An 18,283-nucleotide genomic window follows, 5' to 3' on the forward strand; every position below is an offset into this window, starting at 1 on the left:
AGTGAGGCAGTCACATTCTCCTGTGGCGGGCTCACAACTGCAGAGGAATGGCCTTCCACCTTTGCAGAATTCTCCTGTTCTCATTGACCCGCCTCTACATTCTGTCTGGTTGTCTGTCCTACACTTCCTGCCTGACTTCTGGCCAACCAGCGTTTATCTGAAATATAATTGACAGAATACAGACATTTGTCCCAGTCCTTCATGTAAATACGTAGGAGTTTCAAATGTTGGTCCCATGGTAGGTCTATTTTTAGTTTTGAGGATTCACCATCCTGATTCTTTTTATATCATGGTTTTTTTTTTAATGGTGAAAAAGTATATATTTAGAATTAGCTGGCTGGACTCAGTTTAGATGATTCCAATTTTGTTGGCAACATCCAGAGCATCATAATTAGGAGCCAACCGAACATACGAACATACGCCTTCTTCTCTCCGTCGGGCCTTATGAGGATGCTGACTTTGGCCACATCAATGTTGTACGTAGAGTTTCTTCACAGCCTGTTTGATCTGGTGCTTGTTGGCCTTGATGTTCACAAGAAACACAAGTGTGTTGTTGTTTTCTATCTTCTTCATGGCTGACTTGGTTTTCAGGGGAAATTTGATGATAGCATAGTGGTCAAGCTTGTTCCTCCTGGGCGTGCTCTTCTGGGGATATTTAGACTGCCTTCGTAGCAGCAGTGTCTTGGGCCGCCAAAAGGTGAGCGATGTACAGATCTTCTTCTTTTTGTGGCTGTGGACGCCTTTCAGCACTGCCTTCTTGGCTTTCAAGGCCTTCACTTTAGCTTCGGCTTTGGGAGGGGCAGAAGCTTCCTTTTTCTCGATCGGCGCCATCTTGACTGAAAGGCTCATGCTTTCTTTTTATGGACAAGGAAAGTTCAGTGATTAGCTGAGATGAGTGTATATCAGAGCAGCAACCAAGGTGATGGAATGTATTTTTTCTTGAGGGGGAGGTTGTGTTACCTAGGTATAAAGAATTCACTGGCCTTTGATAGTATATTTCAAGCTATCTATGTAACTAGAAACCAACTAGGGGCCTTTGGTGACAGATGTCCTGAGAACTCAGTCACTCTGAAGAATTCAAGGACACGCCTTTGCTTTTGCCTACATTTGTATCTCATTAAAGAGAACTTGCATTGTGGCCTATGTGTGTGTGTGGGGGGTAAGAACAAACTAGGGTGATCTCCGAAGCTGATGAAATCAGCCCCCTCGCTCCAGTATGACGTTCACAGTCCCAGAAGCTACCTTGCCCATCACAAACACCTCCATCTCTTTTCTGACATTTTCAGGATTGCCCTAAATTTTGCATCCTGGTTTGAAGTTGAACAGTCCCTTGGGGTTCATTCAAAAAGCAGCCATGGCATCGTTTCTAAATCCCATAGGCAGAAACCTTGTCATATACGTCCTGCCAAGTTTTTATTAGCGATTGCCACTCCATTCTAGTTACGCAGATAGTCTCCTCTACACCTGGCTTCATCTTTCTGCTTGAAGCTGGCGTCCCTTCCTCTGCTCCCAGGTCTGTACTTGCCGTGGCCATCCTGGCACGCTTTCCCAGATGGCTCCCATCTCTATTTGCTCTATTCCCATTCACTTTAACGAGTACAGTTGTCAAGGTCCCCACAGCTGTGTTCATCCCTGCTGCCCCCTCCTAGGCATCTCTTGTTTATTTATTTCCCACAGCTCCATGACTAGACTCCGTGCATTCAGATTTGCCATTCTCTGATCCATTCTCTCTACATCTGACCTCAAGTGTCTTGACGGCATCAATATTTCGCTGAAATTCTGCCACCCAGTTGCCCTTGAAGTGGTTTGCAAATGTTTTTTTTCCTGCTTCTCAAGAAGCATAATGCATATCCATTAATAATAGCAGGGAGATGGTTGATGTTATGATCCCATCCTGTGTCTACGGAGAAAGCGGGAGATGTCTGCCTTTCCTGAATCACGATGACGTTCTCCGAGCATTGTAGATGTCAGTCAACATGCGAATCAACGAATGATACATATGTGTGATTTCTCCTTTTACTTAAAAATATGGACACTCATTGTGTACCTACACAGTCCTGGGTTTCACGAGGATGTTCATAGATGTTATAAAGTAATCATTGAATCTTTCTTCCCCATATTAGTCTTTTTTCTATCTGGAGATAAATTTCACCTTTCCTTTCATAGCATATGCACATGTTTGATTTTTTTATAAAGTATGCAATTCACAAATGAGGGAAAACAATATTTTGAGGGTTTTTTTGAGACGAACTTACACTCCTACATGATGGATGCCAGCTATAACCATTTTTCTGCAAATGACATAACTTTATACGTCTTTATGACTAAATGCAATCCCATTGAGTGTGCATCTGATGTAATAAAGGCAAATGTGAGAACACAGGCAAGGACAAGACCGAGTGTCACCATCTATGGAAGGAGAGAAGGGAGGACTATCGTGAAACTATAAAACCCAACTTCTGTATGCATGTGTGTGCACACTCATATACAGATATAGATGAGACAACTATGTGTTCTTTGTATGGGTAGGCTTTTTACTAAAACTGGTGAATAGGAAAAAGATTTCAAATATGCAATCACTACTTAATTTTGACAGGGTCAATCTAACATTCTTTCCTTGATTTTTAGGACCTTTTCTAATAAAAAAAGGAAAACAACTTGACTCAATGAAAATTCAAAACTTGATGTAACACAATTATTTCCCAGTATATTTGCGGGATGTATAAAAATAATGAAAAGACTTCCAGGGTGTATTAAGTTTCCATGGCAACAAACCACAAATGTACCGGCTTAAACAACACACCTTTATTGGTTTACAGTTCTGAATGCGGTGCTTGCTGGGCTGCCAGCAGCTCAATTATCTTCCCCGAGGCTGTAAAGAATGTCCTTGCTTTTGTCAGTTTTTAGGAATTTGCCACATTTTCTCCATTTGGGTTCCTTTCAGCCTTCAAAGCCACCCTAACAGGACTCTCCCACCTCCATCCTTTACTGGTGAGGATCATTCTGTTGACATGAGTCCCCCCCCCCCCCCCCCGATAATGTAAGATTATCTCCCCATCCGAAATCAGCCAATTAGCAATTATAATAGCTACAATTATCGCCTCGCTGGAACTGCAATGAGTCTTTGTGATGACCAGCTTGCTGGATCAGGGCCATCTTCACCACCGAAAGCACGATGTTACTGCTGTTGCCGTCAGGAGAGTTCTGAGGTTGGAATTTGGTTTTTAGTTTGTCGTTGGGCTATTCTGTAAACAAAAACAAAATCAAGAAACCCAAAGTGCTAATATTTGCGGCTAAGTGTAATAGTATATTTAGAACTAATGAGACGTTCTTACTTTCCTAAGTAGAGTGTCTTGCTTTTCCATTCCTGTAGCTTTGCTGCTGCAGGAGTCTGTCACTTCCTGGCTCAGCTGTTGAGTTTCTGATAACATTAAAGATGATGTAGACCCTTGCTATTGTATTATAAAACAGGCATTTTCATCTTCCCTATATGAAAACATAGCACACAAAGAGGTATTTGGAAATATGGGTCAGGAGTGGGTGCCGCACAGACAGTGCAATGGTTAAGACCACGTGTTGTTCTGGCAGAGGACCCATGTTCAGTTTCCAACACCCACATCTGGCTGCTCACAACTACCTGTGATGCCAGCTCCAGGAGATCCAACACCTTCTTCCTGCCTCCCTTGGCACCTTCACTCATGCGCTCATCCTCATACACACACACACACACACACACACACACATGCACACAGAGTCACACACAGTCACACAAAAGAAATCTTAAAAATAATAAGAGTTTTGAATCGGGTATTAGATATTTTTTACATCCATCCTTCCCATCTAGGTTATATTTCCAGTACTTGTATCATACACCAAGTAGTTTTTCTACAGCTTAGGAACATACATGGATAATAGTGGAGGAAAAACGAATTATTGGGGAAAAATTGCTGTTAGCAAACATGTGAATCTCTGATACTAAATGCAGAAACAACCCTAAATTTATCTAAATACCCAGAAGATAAATGAAGACAATGCATGTAATTTTATAAATGTAAGCAGTTCATATAGCCAATTGAATTCATAAAAGCACAAATTTACAACTTGGAAAGATATTTGCGTTTTGTAACACATGGGGCTTAATACTGCCCCAAATATAAAGGAGCTTCTACAAACAGAAGAAAAAAACAACCTGCGAAAAAATATGCTAGCAATATGAACAGTCCACAAAAATAGAAATGAAGATGGCTCCCAACCATCTGAAACGATGCCTAACCTCGTTTATAACAGGATAAATGCAAATTAAATGTTCTGTTCGAAGTGCCTTCTCCATCAGATGGGCAAAAATCCAGTCTGACAGCATAGTTGGCTTAAAAGGCTATGGGTAAATAGACACATTTATATACTGATGTTAAGAATTAAATAGCATGGATCCAGGGAGAGAGATTCTCCAATGTTTAGCAAAATTACAAAAAGTGTTTATCCTTTGATCCAGGAATTACCACTCATAGAAGGCTATTACGCACAAGACTAAATTTTAACATCGAAAGTAAGAGTAGCGATTAGAAGCGATTGAAGTAGACGGCGGTAAGGAACAAGTTACACAGAGGATGTGCACTGTGAAATAGAATGAGAGATGGAATGGTGTACGTCTATGGAATGATCTTGATAACTTTCCATGGTCAAGGCAAAGCTGTGGATGGCTGCTATTGCCAATCTAAAATTGTGGATGCAGGTAGTTTGACAATTAAACAATGAAGTAATACTGAAAAGCAAAGAAATTTGCCAATAATTGGGAGCAGAGGTTAGAGCTTTTCAGAATGATTTTGTTTGGAGGATTTAGTTTTGCAGTATTAAAGGTTCGTTTTGCATTATTATAAAACATAATTTTAAAAGTGATACCTTGAAATTGAGCATGTGTGACTTACCCCATTGCCTTTTAATTTGATCTTGTTATCAAGATCGAATCCAAGTTGCTATGATCAAACTCAGTAGTTTAATTCCACAGTGCTAGTAGGCTATACCCTTCCAAAGGATCCACAAAGGTTTCTAAGACTCTTGGACAACCATATTGCTAGTGTTAGCAACTAAGATTTCAGTGTGTGTAACTAGACAGTGCTCTGTGTGGTCCAGAAACAAATAAATACATAAGCTTCCCTGACTAATGAAACTTAACATGTGAGAAAAGAGACGAAAAGTGGAAATATATGGTTCTTACTTTGAAATGGGGTATCAGTGTGATATAACAAAGTATCTTTGAATAAGATGGTTTTTTCTTGTTTTGGTTTTTCAAGACAGCATTTCTCTATGTAGCTCTGGAGCCTGTCCTAGAACTTACCCTGTAGACCAGACTTGAACTCACAGAGCTCCATCTGCTTCTGCTTCCCGAGTGCTGGGATTAAAGGTGTGCACCAAAACTGCCCGGTCCGGCTATGATGGACTTCCTTAATTTTTTTCACTCAAAAGTCAGGAAACAATGACCAGCCTAGCTCAGTCCCACCATCATTCCACATTGCAGTCTTGAAATGCGGTTTTTCCACGTTGGGCTATGGCTACTCCAGCAGCAGTGAACGGGGATGGGTGAGCATGTCTGCAGTTGGATGTGAAATCCACTGTCAGTGTGCACAGAAGTGATAGCGCTAGATCATCACGTGATACGCGTATTTCTAGCTTCTCGTGGAACCTCCACACTGATTTCCATAGTGGCTTGTACAACTGTGTACTCCCATCAGCAGTGACTAAGTTTTCTTTTCGGCCTACATCTTCATCAGCATTTGACCATTCTTGTCATGGATGGTTTGGGCTTCATCCATTTTGATAGGGCTAAGATAAAATCTCAAAACGGTTTTCATTTGCATTTCCCTGATCGCTAAGGATTTTGAACATTAAAAATAATTATGTCTCAGCTATTTGGAATTCTTCTCTTGAGAATTCTCTGTTTAATTTTGTGTCTCAAATTCTAGTTATTTCCTTGATGTTTAAAAGTTCTTTTGCTGTTGTTCTTTGTATACTCTAGACCAGTGGTTCTCAATTCTCTTAATACCGTGACCCTTTAATACAGTTCCTCATGTTTTGTTGGCCCCAAACATAAAATTATTTTTTTCTGCAACTTCATGACTGTAATTTTGCTACTGTTATGAATTGTAATGTAAATTTCTAATATGCAGGATATTATATTTGAGACCCCAAAGGGGTCACAACCCATAGGTTGAGAACCACTGCCTAGGTACTAAGATTCTGTTAGATGTATAGTTGGTAAACATTATTCCCATTCTGTAGGGAGTCTATTCATGATGGTTGTACATTCATGCACATACAGACAGCATTAAAGCGAGAGAGAGAGAGAGAGAGAGAGAGAGAGAGAGAGAGAGAGGTTTGATCATGAACTTGGCAGGAAAAAGTGGTGGAGATAGAGAAGGAAATGGGGTAGATTTTTATCAAAAGCACATTGTATACAAGTATGAAATGCTCAATGAAAAACACAATTTTTTTAAAATATTTTAAAAGATAATATAGTTACTATTAGTAAACAGGTACACACAACTATGCTCGATCATATCATGGTGTATGTGCAAGTTAGTGGACAATTCTGTGAACCTGGTTTTTCTGTCACCTTTCTGCAGTTTCTGGGAGTTGGATTCAAGTCTTCAGACTTGTGTTGTGAGGCGGCGAGCTACTTTCCCCACTGAGATATTTCACAGGACCCTTTCCTTGCCATTTTCACTAAGGGAAGCCAGAGAGTTAGAGAAACAAGTGAAGTTTGGATTTTGCTGAAAATAATATGCAAGATGAGCTTTTCAATGTCGTACCAGGTAGGAAAGACTCTGTCTCAAAGGGTACTGGGGTTGCCTTGATGTCCCACTGCAGAGGATGAGGGAGTTAGAAGTGTCACACTTAAAATACCAAATATCCATAATTCAGAATTCATGGTCATTTTCAGTGCAGGAAAGTATCTTGTTATCAGAAAATGAATAATGCGAAAGGTCTTAGATTTCTCCTGGCTTCTTGTGTGAGCTGTGTGTTACAAATCTGAGCAATTGATAAGACCACCATTTTCCTTACAAATGTATTTCAGCTCATGAATATAAAGGAAATGGTAGAATTAGAAATTGCCAGCATTGAATTAGTGTTTTTTGGTAATGATCACTATCTAGTAGAAACAGAAGAATCATTTTTCTATTTTTTGGAAACACACGAAACCAACTAGAGTCAGACTTGCCACAAAAAAAATATCCTCAGAATTATCAGTCTCCTTTATCTCAAGAAGAGACAGCAAAAGTCTTTGGGACAATTCAACATGGCAAACTAGTCATTAGCAAAGATTAAAAACCAGAAATTTAAAAGATAATATATGAAGAAAGACAAAATATTTATTATGAACGCAATGTATGCACTTTATTTGAATCACAAACCATGTAAGAATTTTAAAAATGACTCTGTGGGTATAACCATAAATATTTAGAAGGCAGTTTGAAAACATGCAAATTTATCAAAACAAGAGTAATATGTTCCCCTAACCCCAGGACCTATGGCCTCAGATGTTCTTACCAAGTCTATTTTACCAGAAATGAATTTCTTCCTGTGGAGCAGGCCTTATATCCAATCATAAAATGGTTGGTTGTCCCCATAACCTTCATGCCACTATTGCTCCAGGGCATGATCTTGTCTGGCAATCTGTAGCATTCAGTATTTACCACTGGGTAATATCATTGATGAATTTTTCTTCCTAGCAGCATAGTTTTCTTCCTAGCACCTTTTGACATTATGACAGCTAGCAACCAGGAAGGAGGATTTTTATGCTGGCTCTTGTTTGAATTCTCTATGTCCTTTACACACAAAAAATATGTGGTGACTTTAGCAATAGGGTCTTACCATACTAGCAATGGCAGATAATCAGAACCATGTCCCATTTGGGAACCTATGGCACCTCCCTGATTAGCATGTTTAAGAGAAACAAAAATCCTTGAGGATTCATTAGAATTGATTGAAAAATAGTTAAAGAGTTATTATTTCTAAGAGTTATGTTTCGTGTTTGATGCTTAACTTGGGTTGTTGAAGCTGGGTGGTGAGTATATCATGTTATTCTTTATACTTGTGATGGTGTTGAGCATTTTCTGTAATAAAAAGTTAAAATGTTCCCATTAATTCAAATTTGTGTAGTTACTAAAAGCAACAATGGGAATTCCTTTATCCCAGAAGATTTTTTTTTGATGTTCAACTTTTCTTGATTAATATTTCAAGGAAGTTAATAAGATATGAGTTAAGTCAGAAACTCAATTACCTGCTCAAGCTGAACATTGGCAAATTTTCTTCCCAATCAATTTTCTCTGCTTCATGAAAGTCATTTCACGTAAACTGAGAACTGGAAACTAGAACGTGAGATAAGAAACAAGTCTGTAAATTTCTTTTATGGTTTAATTTCATTTTTTAATCTATGCTTTTAGTAATTATATCCGCATTGCCTAACACTTGGGGGTTTAGGAGCCCTGCAGCTGTGGACCATGCTAAGATGGGCTCCTGTTATTTTTTAGTTCCGTGGTGAGCTGTCCCCTCTCTTGTAGTCAATCTGACATTATTTCATTGAGTAAAATAATTATTTTTCCAAATAACAGAATTGGAAAATTATAGCAGTGATCCAAGAATTGATGGTCTTTGGTGTGTTCTCTCACTGACCATTTGGGGAAAGAATCAAATTGTATCCTTATTTCATATTTATCAAAATTAATTCTATATTGATTTTGCATTTAAATAGTCATACGAAGATCATAAAAGTAGCATGAATTATTGATAAATGTTTATATAACTGCCTTAGACCATTTTCTGTTGCTATATTTGAATGCCACAGATTTAGCAAGGGCAAGGTTTATTGGGTTCCTGATTAAGAAGCCATGAGAGTTCAAGGTCAGAGAAGCAAATTCAAGAAGAGTTTTCTTACAGGTGGGGACTGTAAAACATCATAAGATGTGATGCAGGAAAACAGATGGAGAGAGAAAATCTCCAAGCTCAGGCATCTCTTGAGTGGTTTTTTAAAGCCATAGAATTAGGCTCTCTTCAGCAGTAATGACCTCCCTGAAATCCCATCACCAAATACCACAGTCAGTTTTTCTCTAAGCTTAATATACATCTTTAGGGATTTTACTGCAGCAAAGTTCTAGTGGGGGCAGTCGAGCCATAGCTATAACATACGCTGAAGAAAGATTTTTACTTGTACTATCAAGGCAGTATTTGAATATGCATGGGATGCAACCAAACTATTACTTGAGAGTTAACCAAACTACCACGAAGTTCTCATGGCCCCAGTTAACAAATTGGTAAATGTGTAAACTATATGTAACTAAGTATTAAGGACTACTTAATGTTAGTATTTTAATGGAACTTGTGAATAAATAAGAAAAAGACCTTTGTCAGAGAAAAAACGTGACCAAGGAAATGAAAACAAATGCACAAATACTCAATCAACATGTAAAAAAGTTCGTATGTGTTTGTTAGCAACGAAGTCAATACAAATTATTTTGAGGATGAGATGGATCTCAGCTGTCAAGGTAGCAAGGGTCAAGGGTTGGGTTGGGCAGACAGGAGACCTCAGCAACTCCAGTCTCACACTTGTGCGGGGAGGAAACTGCTGTGGACTCTCCCAAGAGACTCCAGTATCTTCAAGACACAAATGGTTTCTACAACCTTTACTTGTGACTTATTTTCTCTAGCAGTGTGCTCTTGAAAACTAACAAAACGGGTACAGAAACACTTAGTATAGAGTTTGATCACAGCCTTGTTTTCCTGGAACTTGCTGTGTATATAGATCAGACTGGCCTCGAACTCACAGTGATCTGCCTGCCTCTGCTTTGGCCTCCTGAGTGCTGGGCTTAAAGGCACGTATCAGGCTCACCATGGTTTGAAATAGAAAGAAATCTTTGAGCAACCTGTAACCGAGAGACAGGAGATTTATTTGACCTCTGGGTCAATACACACAAATGCTAAAGGGTGCTTTGTTAGCATAAGAAGGTGGGCTCCTTGTTGCTGAGTAGAGCAAGAAGGGTTTAGAGCATCTCATCCTGCCATTGGATATAATATGTACAACCTTGGAGAGATCAGTAGTGATGTCCTTAAAGGTCCAGTATGGAGATAGACACTTTTAAATCTAGTACTTGAGATGCAGATTCATGTAGACCTCTATGGGTTTGAGGTCACCCTGGTCTACACAGTGAGGTCCAGGCCAGCCAGAGATACGTAGAGAGACCCTGTCTCAAAAGAAAGGATATTATAGTTCTTGCTGAGACCGTGGCTATCAAACGACCACACACCCAGAGGCCCAGAGTCGTCAAGACACTACATAATGAGGTCCTCTTACCCTTGATATTTAATAAACCGTTGATCAAAAGGAATATGCCATTTTTAGAAGTTCAAGGTTTTAGAAGAGTAACTAGAACATGAATATATGTTTAAGTTTAGGACACACACACATGTACAGACTCACATAAACAGTAACACAAACATGGAAGCTCCCACAGGTGGTGAGAGCAGACTATCACTTTCATCTTGATAAATCCCAGAGTTCCTCGTTCCTGACCTCTAGCTCAGTGACGTGCCAGATCCAGGGCTCTGCTCAGTTCTCACCACTGATGCCTGCAAAGACCTAATATTTGAGGGTGTTGTGGGAGGATGCCACTGTTCATACAAATGGATTCATTTATCCATTCCATCATCCATTCAACTGGTGCACACACATTTTAGACGGATTCCTGCAAAGATCAAGGTGCCTGTCTTCATGTAGTTGTTGGCTGAGATCATCAAGGGGATTCTGGAGACCTTCGGTTTTAGAGGAATAATGACAGATAAGGTTTGCCATCCATGGTCGCTGACATTGGAATCACACAGAGTAAATGTCATTTTTTAAAAGGCTATGATTCTTGACCTTGTTATGCTTGGCTTACAAATGAGGGCAGTGTCTGGAGGAGACAGGATCTATACAAGATGTTCTCCATTGACCCTTCTTACCTTGCAAGGGCAAAGTAGAGGTCCTACCTAGGCAATTCCCATTTTATTCATCCACATATAGCAAGCTCATCACTTGGAACTGTTTTATGCTTCTGAATCTCTCACTAGCCTATACCCACTTCCCTCCATTATATTTCTTCTCCTCATGAGGGTATTTAAGCCATCGAGAATGTGGTTTGTCCCATTCACAAATAATGACTAACAAAACAGCATGCCATTCTGGGCAAAGGCATCTGTGTCATTGTCTCTCCCCAGCATGGCTCCTTTATTACATCTCTGATTTATAATGTTTCATATTTTCAAATTAATAATACCCAGAAAGAGTTGAAGTTATTGCTTAAATAAAATGAGTATTTAACATGCTGACATGTTTGACAAGAATTTAAAAAGAAGATTCAGGCATGATGGTAAATCCAGCACCTGGAAACCCAACACTCAGAGTCAGGGCGAGCCTCCGCTCAAGGTCAGTCTGATTTGCCTATCAAGATCCTATCTCAAAATAAATTGCAAAGAAACTTGCTTACCAGGAAGCTATGCAAAAATTGCATTAAAAGACAGTTTTTAGAGAGCAAAGGGAGTGAGTCTAGTTTAGAATTCTTTTCTTCATAGCTACAAGACAAGCTTGAGTGCCGACAAAATGCTAGTTGCAAAGGCAAATGGTATGGTGGCCGCGTGGTCATTTTCTCTTCATTTCTGAGTTCAGCCTGCCAGCTGGCTTAAATGGTGCACAACGCACACAATTAAGGCTGAGCAAGAGACTTGATAATCTCATGCAACTCTCTATTCTCTCTGATGTTGATCAAAATAAAAACAGGCCACTGTCTGCATAATAATCCTAACAGAGGCTCCTGTCAATTGAATTACTGTTGATTTTTTTGCAGCTATGAGCCCTTTTGTATCTGTCGTATGTCTAAGAGTGGCAAAGGCAGTCACTGAAAGTCGTGTGTGCTGTTAGTGCACATACTGGTCCCAAATGGGAGAAGTTTCACAGGTATGGTTGACATGCCGTCTTCTTAGTTGTCATTCCTGATCTGGTCAATTTCCAGTCAAAGTACTTGTTTAAAAGTGATCGAAAGACTTCGGGATGGGTCAGTGGGTAATGGCGCTTGCTGCCACGCCTGCCAACCTGAGTTAGAGCCACAGTGCCCAATTGGTCTCTATCGCCACACGTGGTCCATGACAAGTGTGGTCTGCATCCATGCTCCTACACTTCATAAGTGAAAATAATAAAAGGGTCTAATTAGAATCATTTTAACTATGAAAATTCTCAAGCCTGCAGGATAAAATGAGCACAGAAGGGTCCCCAAGGCCCAGATTAATCAACAGGTAATGGCACATTTATGTTTGCTTTTCTTCTCTCCAGTATTGAATAAGTTCCACAGCAGTTCTACAAAGATTTATTTTATTGTTAATTATGTGCGTGTGTCTGGGTAGGTTCACGTGAGTGTGGCTGGCCACAGAAATCAAATACTCCCCTGGAGACAGAGGTAGAGATGGCTGTGAGTTACCCTATATGGGTGCTGGGAAAAAGTCCTCTGCAAAAGCAGTACAAGCTTTACACTGCTGAGCAATCTTTTCAAACCCCTCTTTAACCCTCGATTTGTGTATTTGTCTATTCCACTTACATTTTAAATTAAACACTTTATTCTCTTGTTGTAGGAGGCCGCTTTTTTGTTTCCTGGCCACCCAAACTCCCGAAATAACCACACAGAAACTGTATTAATTAAATCACTACTTGGCCTATTATCCATCTTCTTATTGCCTAGCTTTTACATATTAATTTAACCCATTTTCATGATTTTATATTTTATTACGAGATTTGTGGCCTACTGGCAAGGTCCAGCATATCTGTCTCTAGAGGTAGCTTCATGGCTTCTTTCTGACTCTGCCTCCTTTCTTACAGCATTCAGTTTAGTCTCCCCCCCCCGACCCCCGTGCCTCGCTCTACTCTACCCTATCACGAGCCTAAGACAGTTTCTTTATTAACCAATAGTATTCACAGCATACAGAGGGGAATCCCACATCACATTTGCATGAAAATATTTCTAAGACACACAATACAGAGTGACCCTATGTGCACTTGACTATTCTTCCCCCAAATAGTACAATATAGTAATTAGGACACTGACTTTGATCTAGTCCAGTACAGAACAGTTCTCCCCATCAGGACCCTCCTGGGGAATGATCCTTTATATCCTCCTTGTCTCCACCTGCTCCTTTCACACTGGGGACTGTTTTCCAGTCTTATATAATGAGTTCCAAAACCTTCCAAGTCAGTTTTCGCATTTATCCTGCTCTCCAAATACGTCTGATTTTTGAGTATTGAGATTCACGGTTTTCTTGATTCTTCGTCTTTAGAAATGGAATGGTTGGCATAAAGACTTATATAGATACATGGTCAACATTTGGGAGGGGAAAGTTTCATAGTATCTGGTACTTCATTTTCATTGCATCAAAAGGCAGCCTGCTAGGCCACTCCAGAGCCACTGATTCTGTTTGGTGGCTGTTGGGTGAATAGGAGAGCTTACCAATGAAAGGCGTGTTTTCTTAGGGCAGGTATGTAGATCTTGCTCTACAGTGACTTCTTGCCTCATTATTTTAACCTTAACAAATGACCTTTGTCCAAACTGTTTATTTCACAGGAGGGAAGGATGATAGGAAATCCGTGAGTTTGCAATCCTATTACTGTTTGTACGTTTTTCTCAAAGTTTGTCAACTAATGTATTTTGTGGGAAGATTGGCTTTCCTTTGCAATTTTGCTGGGCTCCTTCTCTGTAATTACCAGCTGTCAGGGGAAAGAATTGGAGACATAGCAAAATGTATGCTCGGCCCAATGGTTACAGTTATGGCTCTTTCCCCAGCATTAGTGTTTTGTGCCTCCATCGAGTCATACAAATGATCAGATTGGCAACAAATTACAAAGTCATTTTTTATGTTAGCCACCTCGAGTCTCTCCCTCCTTCCCTTTAATTTGAGAGGGATTGCTGACCCCTAAGTTTACTTGCTCAGTCTTTTACAATACTTCATGTCTGCTGATATTCAAATTTTTATATTTATAACTATCTCTTTGAATACTCAAATATCAACAGCCAGATCTTAAAATTGGATATTGTAAGTCATTCACGCTGCCTTGATTTATGAGACTGGAGAGTTCCTCCACAGTTAAGACCACTTGTTGTTCTTGCAGAAAACCTGGATGAGGCTCCGATCAGGCACAGAGTGGCTCACAGCCCCGGTCACTTTTGTTCCCATTTTGGCCTGGGTGGGTACCAGGCAGACACATATGGTACACGCATACATGCATATACTCACACATACACGTAAATAAAACAAGTTCTTTTGTTTAATGCATTCCTGAAATATGTCCTTTGATCAGCTCTTCACTTCAGGATTTGTGTGACATTAACTGCATTGTTAAATGTCCTGGATTGAAGATTTTCAAGACTAACCACTTTTGATTTATTTCCTTAGGTGGTTAACAAGCAAAATCTTAAGGTCCTTCAGCATTATTGTGTATTATGGTTTCTAAACTCTTGAGCAGACAAGGGTAGAAGACAGTGAAGTATAAATACACTTATAATTTTATTAAATTGAATTTTAATTTCATATATATATAGGCACCATATTTAGACCAGTTCCTTCATCCCTCTCTGCCCTCCATCTCCTCCCATGCTCTCTCCTTCTCAGATTCATGGCCTCTATTTGGTTACTGTAAACATATGAATGAATAAATATGTATAAAGCATATATAAATAAATAAATACAACCTTCTGAGTCTTTTTAGTGGAGCTTGTGTGTATAAGTTTGCCGAGCTGGCCATTTGGTTTTGGATAACCGTTCAGGGAGCTCATCTCTAAATAATGCTTCCTCTCTCAGTCGTTGGTTGCCTGTATTCCTTCAACTAGTGTGAGTCCTTGTGAGATTACTGCTGTCCACTTTAGGATGTTAACGTGTGCTGTCACCATTTAAATCTTGTTAAGGAAGCTGTATAGTTGACATCTCATGAATATGGCTTCACTATCACAAATAAAAGACAAAATCTCACAGCAGAATTCCTGGTCATTCAACTTGTACAACCTTCCTGCCCTCTCTTTCGCAATATTCCCTGAGGCTTAGGTGGAAGAGTTGTGTTGTAGACTTCCCAAGTGACCCTGAGCACCTCATGAGAGCTAAGTTTACACTGACATTTCCATGTTGTGATAATGGGTTTGCATTGGTATTTCCACTTCAGATTTAGCATTATAGTTTTTATTTCTTATTTCCTTTGATTCTACATTTGTATCGTGTGCTCCACATCCCCAGTCTTTGGAGTCCATTGACATTTTTGCTCCATGTTAAGATATGTGTGAAATGTTTCCAAAATTAAAATGACCTTGAATGGTTCTCAGCTTCCAGAAGGACTTAAAATTCTGGTTCCACTCGCTTATTTCCCTCCAGAATGAATTTTACAGGAGAGGTACAACGACAACATTGGGCCAAAAGTCATTTAAATATTTTCCTGGCCAGAAAGTCACAGCAAACAAACATCAGGAGCAAAATGAAGACTAGTGGTAGATGGGAGGATGATTTTAGTTCTTAATCATAGGCAGACGATTAGCTCTTGAGATCTAAAATACACTAGTAAAACTGGGAATATGAAAATGAACAGAAAAGCACGAAGATAAATTGCTGGTAGAAAAAAATGCAAATGACTTCGAACATATGCAAACAAGATAATTTTACAGTAAGTTAAATGTGCATTGGAACCAGAGTGATGAACAAATTTAGACTTATCACAGTAACAGAAGTCCAAGTTTGGCAGCTTACTCAATGGCAAACCTCAGGGGGAGGGGTAGCATCTAGGCACTGGTTGGCAACTGTGATCAACAGTCTAATGTTTTATGGCCAAGGTAGCCAGTAATTAGCAAGATGAGTACATGCACCGAGTTCTACAAATAGTCACTAGATCACCCAATTTCAAGATTGATAAGTCAATTATACCAGAAAAATTCCTTTGGCCCTCTGCAGTTTTTAAAGATTGGGGCACAGGCACCACAAGCCATCAGAGTAAATCGACAAGGGTGAGTGTGTTTTCTGTCTACCTTGTAGGACCACAGAAAAACCAGACTCTGAGCAATGAATTTGAGTGGATTGAAATCATGGAATTATTTTCTGTGATCATGTGAGCACTAAGCAAAGAGAAAAATCTAGAGTATTTAGACCCAGCAATACCACTCTTGGGAATATACCCTAAAGATTCCCTAACATACTACAAAAGCATTTGTTCAACTATGTTCATAGCTGCACTATTTGTAATAGCCAGAACATGGAAACAACCTAGGTGCCCCTCAATAGAAGAATGGTTAAAAAAGGTGTGGAACATATACACATTAGAGTTTTACTCGGCGGTTAAAAACAATGACATCTTGAATTTTGCATGCAAATGGATGGAAATAGAAAACGCTTTACTGAGTGAGGTAAGCCAGACCCAAAAAGAGGAACATGGTATGTATTCACTCATAAGTGGATTCTAACCATAATTAAAGGTCTTTGAGCCTATTATTCGTGATCCTAGAGAAGCTAAATAAGAAGATGAACCTGATGAAGATTATTTAGCTATCCACCAGGAGGTAGGAAATAGACAAGAGTCCCAGGTAACCTCGGGTGCATGGGGGGGTGGGAGGGTCGATGGAGGGGGAGAGGGCTAGAGAGAAGGGAGTAGGGGAGGAACGGGGAAAGCTTGGTGGCCGGGGATGGGGGGGGGAGGGAGGTAGGATGAATATGGGATCAGGGAACAATATATTTCAACTAAGGGAGCCATTTTAGGGTTTACAGGAGACTTGATTATATATGAGATCCCAGGTCCAAGGAGAAATCCCCCAGATTGCTCTCTGGACAGAGGAGAGAGTGCCTGAATCGGCCGTGGCCCATGAACATACTGATGTATATTTTGCTTATCACCATAGATCCTTCGTCTGGCGAAGGACGGCTATGCAGTCGGAGGCCCACATTGGAGCACCGGATTGAGCCCCCCGAGGTCCGAGGAAGGAGGAGGAACATGAAAGACGAAATCAGTACTGCGAGGGATGCTATCACCCACTGATACAAGGGAACGGATCTGATGAGAGTTTACCAGGGCCAGTCGGACTGGGACTGAACGAGGACGTGATCTAGCCAGATTCTCGGAATTTGGCCGGATTCTCTGACTGTGGCTGGCCTGGGGTCTTTCTGAAAAGCCATTGACTATGACACTGGGACCTGTTTCCTCTGTATATGCTGGATTTTGGGAATCTAGTCTGTTTGGACGCTCGCCTTCCTGGACCTGGAGGGAGGGGGAGGGAGCTGGAGCTTCCCACAGGGCAGGAAACCCTGACTGCCCTGGGGGACGGAGGGGAAGGAGGGGGGGAGTGGGGGGAGTGGGAGGGTGTTGGGAGGGGGGGCGGAAATGGAAACTTTTATAATTTAATAAAATTTACTAAAAAAAAAATAGAAAATTTAATATACTTCTAAATTATTCCCCAGACAAATAAATCTAAAGAAAGTTTAAAAAAATATTTGGGACTCCACATAAAGATGAGAACATTTTAACATATGTGTATGGGGAGGGGCAAAGCACTATATGCACAGATATTTATTTTCTCTTAATTCTTACAGTAGCAAAGTAGAGAAATAGATTATTAATAAACTAAGCTTTCACCCAGGAAGACAGATAAGATAGTTAGTAAAAACCAAGTGAGTCCAAGTTAGTCAACAGTAAAGAACAAGATAAAAGTTAGAAAAACGTGAAAAGAATTTTTAAAACGTTGAGTCTCTGAAAAGATTCAAAACATTTGAAAACTTATGAGAGACGGATCAAGTAATCAATGGAAGACAAGTAATCAAGTCACCACGATGAAGAATGATGTAAGAGATGCCACTTTTGATTGGGAAACCACTCAAAAGATAACAAAAGGAGCCTGTAAGTAAATGTCTGCTGACACCCTTGAGAACATCAATGGATTGGGAAGCCTGAAAATCCTCAGTTTTGAAGTTGATCCACAAAGAAAAGGGTGTTTCAACAATTGTGTGTCTTTTAAAGAAACAGACCACTAAATAAAAACTCTCCCCAAAGGAAACTCAAGACACTGAGTGTTTCATAGAGATTTTATTGACCAGGAAGGGGAAAATGACATAAACTACTTCATAAGACAGAGAGAAGGAGGTGAGATTTACTGAGGTATTTTATGCATAAGAGTAAAATTGACCATTTACAGAAAAAGACTCCATAAGAAAGCAAAGTTAAAGGCCATTATCTCATGAAACTAGGCACAAA

General features: G+C 39.9%; 1 pseudogene; it reads right to left on the reverse strand.

The window, feature by feature from the left end:
* Window positions 1–468: 468 nt before the first annotated feature.
* On the reverse strand, window positions 469–831 carry LOC125411190 (large ribosomal subunit protein uL23 pseudogene; annotated as a pseudogene).
* Between the last annotated feature and the right edge of the window lie 17,452 nt (window positions 832–18,283).

Source organism: Myodes glareolus, chromosome 18 (genome assembly GCF_982192425.1).
Source record: "Myodes glareolus chromosome 18, mMyoGla1.1, whole genome shotgun sequence".
Taxonomy (NCBI): domain Eukaryota; kingdom Metazoa; phylum Chordata; class Mammalia; order Rodentia; family Cricetidae; genus Myodes; species Myodes glareolus.